Source organism: Thalassophryne amazonica, chromosome 12 (genome assembly GCF_902500255.1).
Source record: "Thalassophryne amazonica chromosome 12, fThaAma1.1, whole genome shotgun sequence".
NCBI lineage: Eukaryota > Metazoa > Chordata > Actinopteri > Batrachoidiformes > Batrachoididae > Thalassophryne > Thalassophryne amazonica.
Genome location: NC_047114.1, coordinates 73,757,070 through 73,763,295, shown reverse-complemented (window position 1 = coordinate 73,763,295; position 6,226 = coordinate 73,757,070).

Genomic DNA, 6,226 nt, shown 5'->3' with positions numbered 1-6,226 from the left:
AGACTGCCCACAATAAAAGGCCACTCTGAAAGGTGCAGTTTTATCACACAGCACAATGCCACAGATGTTGCAAGATTTGAGGGAGCGTGCAATTGGCATGCTGACAGCAGGAATGTCAACCAGAGCTGTTGCTCGTGTATTGAATGTTCATGTCTCTACCATAAGCCGTCTCCAAAGGCGTTTCAGAGAATTTGGCAGTACATCTAACCAGCCTCACAACCGCAGACCACGTGTAACCACACCAGCCCAGGACCTCCACATCCAGCATGTTCACCTCCAAGATCGTCTGAGACCAGCCACTCGGACAGCTGCTGGAACAATCGGTTTGCATAACCAAAGAATTTCTGCACAAACTGTCAGAAACCGTCTCAGGGAAGCTCATCTGCATGCTCGTCGTCCTCATCGGGGTCTCAACCTGACTCCAGTTCGTCGTCGTAACCGACTTGAGTGGGCAAATGCTCACATTCGCTGGCGTTTGGCACGTTGGAGAGGTGTTCTCTTCACGGATGATGCGAAGGAGATGTGTTGCACTGCATGAGGCAAATGGTGGTCACACCAGATACTGACTGGTATCCCCCCCCAATAAAACAAAACTGCACCTTTCAGAGTGGCCTTTTATTGTGGACAGTCTAAGGCACACCTGTGCACTAATCATGGTGTCTAATCAGCATCTTGATATGGCACACCTGTGAGGTGGGATGGATTATCTCAGCAAAGGAGAAGTGCTCACTATCACAGATTTAGACTGGTTTGTGAACAATATTTGAGGGAAATGGTGATATTGTGTATGTGGAAAAAGTTTTAGATCTTTGAGTTCATCTCATACAAAATGGGAGCAAACCAAAAGTGTTGCATTTATATTTTTGTTGAGTATACATACATACATACATATATACATACATACATACATACACACACACACACACACAAGGTCTGTTAGAAAAGTATCCGACCTTTTTATTTTTTGCAAAAACCATATGGATTTGAATCACGTGTGATTGCATCAGCCAAGCTTGAACCTTTGTGCGCATGCGTCAGTTTTTTCACGCCTGTCAGTTGCGTCATTCGCCTGTGAGCAGGCTTTGTGTGAGCAGTGGTCCACCCCTCTCGTCGGATTTTTATTGCGAATAAAATGTCTGAACAATTTGGAGCTTTGCTGCGTCAAATTTTTCCAGAAACTGTGAGACCTCCAGGTGGACACCATTCGGAAAATGAATATGGCTTTCAGGGACAATTTTATGGGGATTACACAGATTAAGGAGTTGCTCCAGCCGGTTTAAAGACCGCCCACAGCGTCTGAGACCGCAGCGCAGTCCGAGCGCCGAGCGACAGGCTGACACCCCGCTGAAACAACCAGATCATTTCCAGCTTGAAGGCTTTGTTGATCCGGGACATCATCTGACTTCCACAAAAAAAGGCAGAAGGCATGGACATCAGCACTTTTTCGGCACATTCCACTGTTACAGGAGTGTTTTCATGGAAAGAGGAGCGGAGGGATGCGCCACCGTGCTGCTCATGGCGTGGCACAAAACCACCTCCGTGTTGGTCTCACAGGACGGCTTTCAGATGGCTCAGACGGTTTTCGGTGGCTTTTCAGTCGTGTGACTATCCGAGAAATTGTGCATGAGCTGGACATGCCCCAACATGTCCTGTGAGGCTTCATCACGGCGTTGCTTCCTTCACCTACAGATCTTCGAGGAGGGAAAACCTCCACCTCCGATACAAAGTCACCCGTGCAGCTCCTGACAGTGGCTCCTTGGATGGAGTGAGAGGCAAAGACGTCGCAGACTCTCACTGCACGCCAATCCAAAAACACTGAATCCTCCTGCACACAGAACAATTAGTTAACACTAATCACAGCAGAGAATTACCTTCGACGGTAGTTGATTTCTCGGCGAGGAGGTGGAGTACTAATCCGGCTTTTGTAGGGACGTAGGTGATTGGTGACAGCTGGTGTAAATGAGTGACAGCTGTCACTCTCTGTCTCGGCGCCCTCTCATGCTTGAAGCCCGCACTCCAAGCAGGGCGCTGACTGGTGGTGGTGGGCCAGCAGTACCTCCTCTTCAGCGGCCCACACAACATTTTTCTGATTATCGCATTACTGAAGTGCATGTAAATGCATCAGATGAGATTATTATTATCTTTATCTGATTACTCTGATGATGGTCATGTAAATGTGCTCAGTGTCATTCTGTAGAAGACAAAGGTGTATAGTGGTCCCTCGTTTATCGCGGGAGTTACGTTCTAAAAATAACCTGCAATAGGCGAAATCCGTGAAGTAGTCAGCATTATTTTTTAATTATATTATAGATGTTTTAAGGCTGTAAAACTCCTCACTACACACTTTATACACTTTTCTCAAACAGGCATTAACATTTTCTCACTTTTCTCTCCTGCGTAAACACTCTCTTTTTTGTTCTGGGCGAGAAGATTATAAACAGACACATACAGAACACAATGCGCGTGCTCTCCCTTCGTTTACTGCCTCCAGGGGTATGGATGCGGGACCCTCAAAAAATCCAAGTCATGGCCACGGAGCTCTGCGGCTGCGGTTACCGAGACCATGCAGCGGGCGCTGCGGATTTTTCCGCAAGAAGTTTATGCTTGTGGGCTGCCGGAGCGCTCCGCATCAAAACAGCGAGCGTAGTCTCTGGACCTGTTGCCAGAGTTGGCCGCAGCTCTGCACAGCAGACAAGGGGGCAGTGTGAGTGGCCCGCTGCGGCACTTACCGAGCTCGCAGACTCAGTAAGCGCATCAAAGGCAGTGAGAGCAATCGTGGTGATGCCGACCGGTGCCGCAACCGGCCAGCCTGATAAGGACGCAGAACACAATGCGCTGTTTAAAAAGAAAAAAAGAAGCATGCAGAATTGCACAAAAAAATCTGCGAAACTGCGAGGCCGCGAAAGGTGAACTGCGTTATAGCGAGGGACCACTGAACTAAGTGTACCCAGTGCTGTTGCATTGCTATTGAGAGTAAGCACTCAGAAGTGAGATAGTTTCTGGCGAGGACATGAATCAGCACGCGCAAAGCACACACAAATAAAAAAAGACATGGACAACTCAAACTCGAGTTATCATCACTGTAGAACTGATTAAACGTTTTGACTCTGTGACCAGGTTCACAATCTAATGATGGTTTTAGTTTCCCACTCTGCTATATCATTCATCTTGAAACTACACAAGTATTCAGCATCATGTTTCTATCTGAGATTACTAACATGTTAACTGGACAGTGTGTCAGAATTGTTAAAAGTGCGATGAATTATTTTTCTGCAACTAGATGTCACATTTGTAACAAACAAACCTTTCATCCTCAGCCACTCCTTCTCAACCCTGGTCTTCTACATTGAGCAGAAGGAACAGCAGTTGGAGCCTTGTAACAGCTCTCTTGGTGGGAAAAGTGAGATGTACATAGATTCTGGTCCGACTACAATGCTGGATTTTCAACTTCTAAATATGACTTTGTACATGTTTCTGGAAAGTCATTGCTATCCATCATCTTGAAGAAAATCCAACAGCTACAGTAGTGTTCAGAATAATAGTAGTGCTATGTGACTAAAAAGATTAATCTAGGTTTTGAGTATACGAGGTCTGTTAGAAAAGTATCGGACCTTTTTATTTTTTGCAAAAACCATATGGATTTGAATCACGTGTGAGCTGGACATGCCCCAACATGTTTTGTGAGGCTTCATCACGGCGTTGCTTTGCGCCATGCGGCTCCGCCGCAACGCATGGAATTCCTCCGCATGTCTGTCTCAATGTGCCGAAAAAGTGCTGATGTCCACGTCTTCCGCAATTCCTGTGCTAGTCAGAGGATGTCCCGGATAAAACACAGCGTCCAGTTTAGAAATGAACGGCACATTCCACTGTTACAGGAGTTTTTGTCATGGAAAGAGGAGCGGAGGAATTCCACGCGTCACGGCGGAGCCGCATGGCGCAAAGCAACGCCGTGATGAAGCCTCGCAGGACATGTTGGGGCATGTCCAGCTCATGCACAATTTCTTGGATAGTCACACGACTAAAAAGCCACCGACAGCCGTCTGAAATCCATCTCAAAGTCGTCCTGTGAGACCAACACGGAGGTGGTTTTGTCCCGTGCCATGAATGGCACAGTGGCGCATCCCTCCGCTTCTTTTTCCATGAAAAAAACTCCTGTAACAGTGGAATGTGCCAAAAAAGTGCTGATGTCCACGCCTTATGCCTTTTTTGTGGAAGACAGACGACGTCCCGGATCAACAAAGCCTTCACGTTGGAAATGATCTGGTTGTTTCAGTGGGGTGTCAGCCTGTCGATCGGCGCTCAGAGTGCGCCGCGCTCTCAGATGCTGTGGGCGGTCTTTAAACCGGCTGGAGCACTCCTTAATCTGTGTAATCCCCATAAAATGGTCCCTGAAAGCCATCTGAATTTTTCGAATGGTGTCCACCTGGAGGTCTCTCACAGTTTCTGGAAAAAATTGATGCAGCAAAGCTCCAAATCGTTCAGACATTTATTCGCAATAAAAATCCAACGAGCGGGGTGGACCACTGCTCACACAAAGCCTGCTCATAGGCGAATGATGCAACCGACAGGCGTGAAAAAACTCACGCATGCGCACGAAGGTTCAAGCTTGGCTGATGCAATCACGTGATTCAAATCCATATGGTTTTTGCAAAAAATAAAAAGGTCGGATACTTTTCTAACAGACCTCGTATTTCTTATACTTACATGGGAAACAATGTACCAGTAGATTTAGTAGATCCTCACAAATCCAACAAGACCAAGCATTCATGATATGCACACTCTTAAGGCTATGAAATTGGGCAATTAGTAAAAAAAAAAAAAAGTAGAAAAGGGGGTGTTCACAATAATAGCAGCATCTGCTGTTGACGCTACAAACTCAAAACTATTATGTTCAAACTGCTTTTTTTAGCAATCCTGTGAATCACTAAACTAGTATTTAGTTGTATAACCACAGTTTTTCATGATTTCTTCACATCTGCGAGGCATTCATTTTGTTGGTTTGGAACCAAGATTTTGCTCGGTTACTAGTGTGCTTGGGGTCATTGTCTTGTTGAAACACCCTTTTCAAGGGCATGTCCTCTTCAGCATAAGCCCACATGACCTCTTCAAGTATTATGACATATCCAAACTGATCCATACCTGGTATGCAATATATAGGCCCAACACCATAGTAGGAGAAACATGCCCATATCATGATGCTTGCACCACCACGCTTCACTGTCTTCACTGTGAACTGTGGCTTGAATTCAGAGTTTGGGGGTCATCTCACAAACTGTCTGCGGCCCTTGGACCCAAAACGAACAATTTTACTCTCATCAGTCCACAAAATATTCCTCCATTTCTCTTTAGGCCAGTTGATATGTTCTTGGGCAAATTGTAACCTCTTCTGCACATGTCTTTTATTTAACAGAGGGACTTTGCGGGGGATTCTTGCAAATAAATTAGCTTCACACTGGCGTCTTCTAACTGTCACAGCACTTACAGGTAACTCCAGACTGTCTTTGATCATCCTGGAGCTGATCAATGGGTGAGCCTTTGCCATTCTGGTTCTTCTTCTATCCATTTTGATCGTTGTTTTCCATTTTCTTCCAAAAGTGTCTGTTTTTTTGTCCATTTTAAAGCATTGGAGATCATTGTAGATGAACAGCCTATAATTTTTTGCACCTGCGTATGTTTTCCCCTCTCCAATCAACTTTTTAATCAAACTACACTGTTCTTCTGAACAATGTCTTGAACATCCCATTTTCCTCAGGCTTTCAAAGAGAAAAGCATGTTCAACAGGTGCTGGCTTCATCCTTACATAGGGGACACCTGATTCACACCTGTTTGTTCCACAAAATTGATGAACTCACTGACTGAATGCCACACTACTATTATTGTGAACACCCCCTTTTCTACTTTTTTTACTAATAGCCCAATTTCATAGCCTTAAGGGCCCTGTCCCACTGGCGTTTAGGAGGATTTGCGGATAGAATGCGCACAAAAGTGGCCCACAGCCGCCAAACAACCGCAATAACCGTGTAACATTCCTGTATGAGTCAGCCGCCATCCGAACACGTCCGTGATCATCCGCAGAGGCACGCATGTCCGCAGCCAGGATTTTTGAGCGGCTCAAAAATCCTGCAACGGATGAGATCCGCATCACTGCCTGAACACATACACAAGACATACACAACCAACACGCCTCATATCCCGTCATCTGCTGATATCCGCAACCGACAGGTTG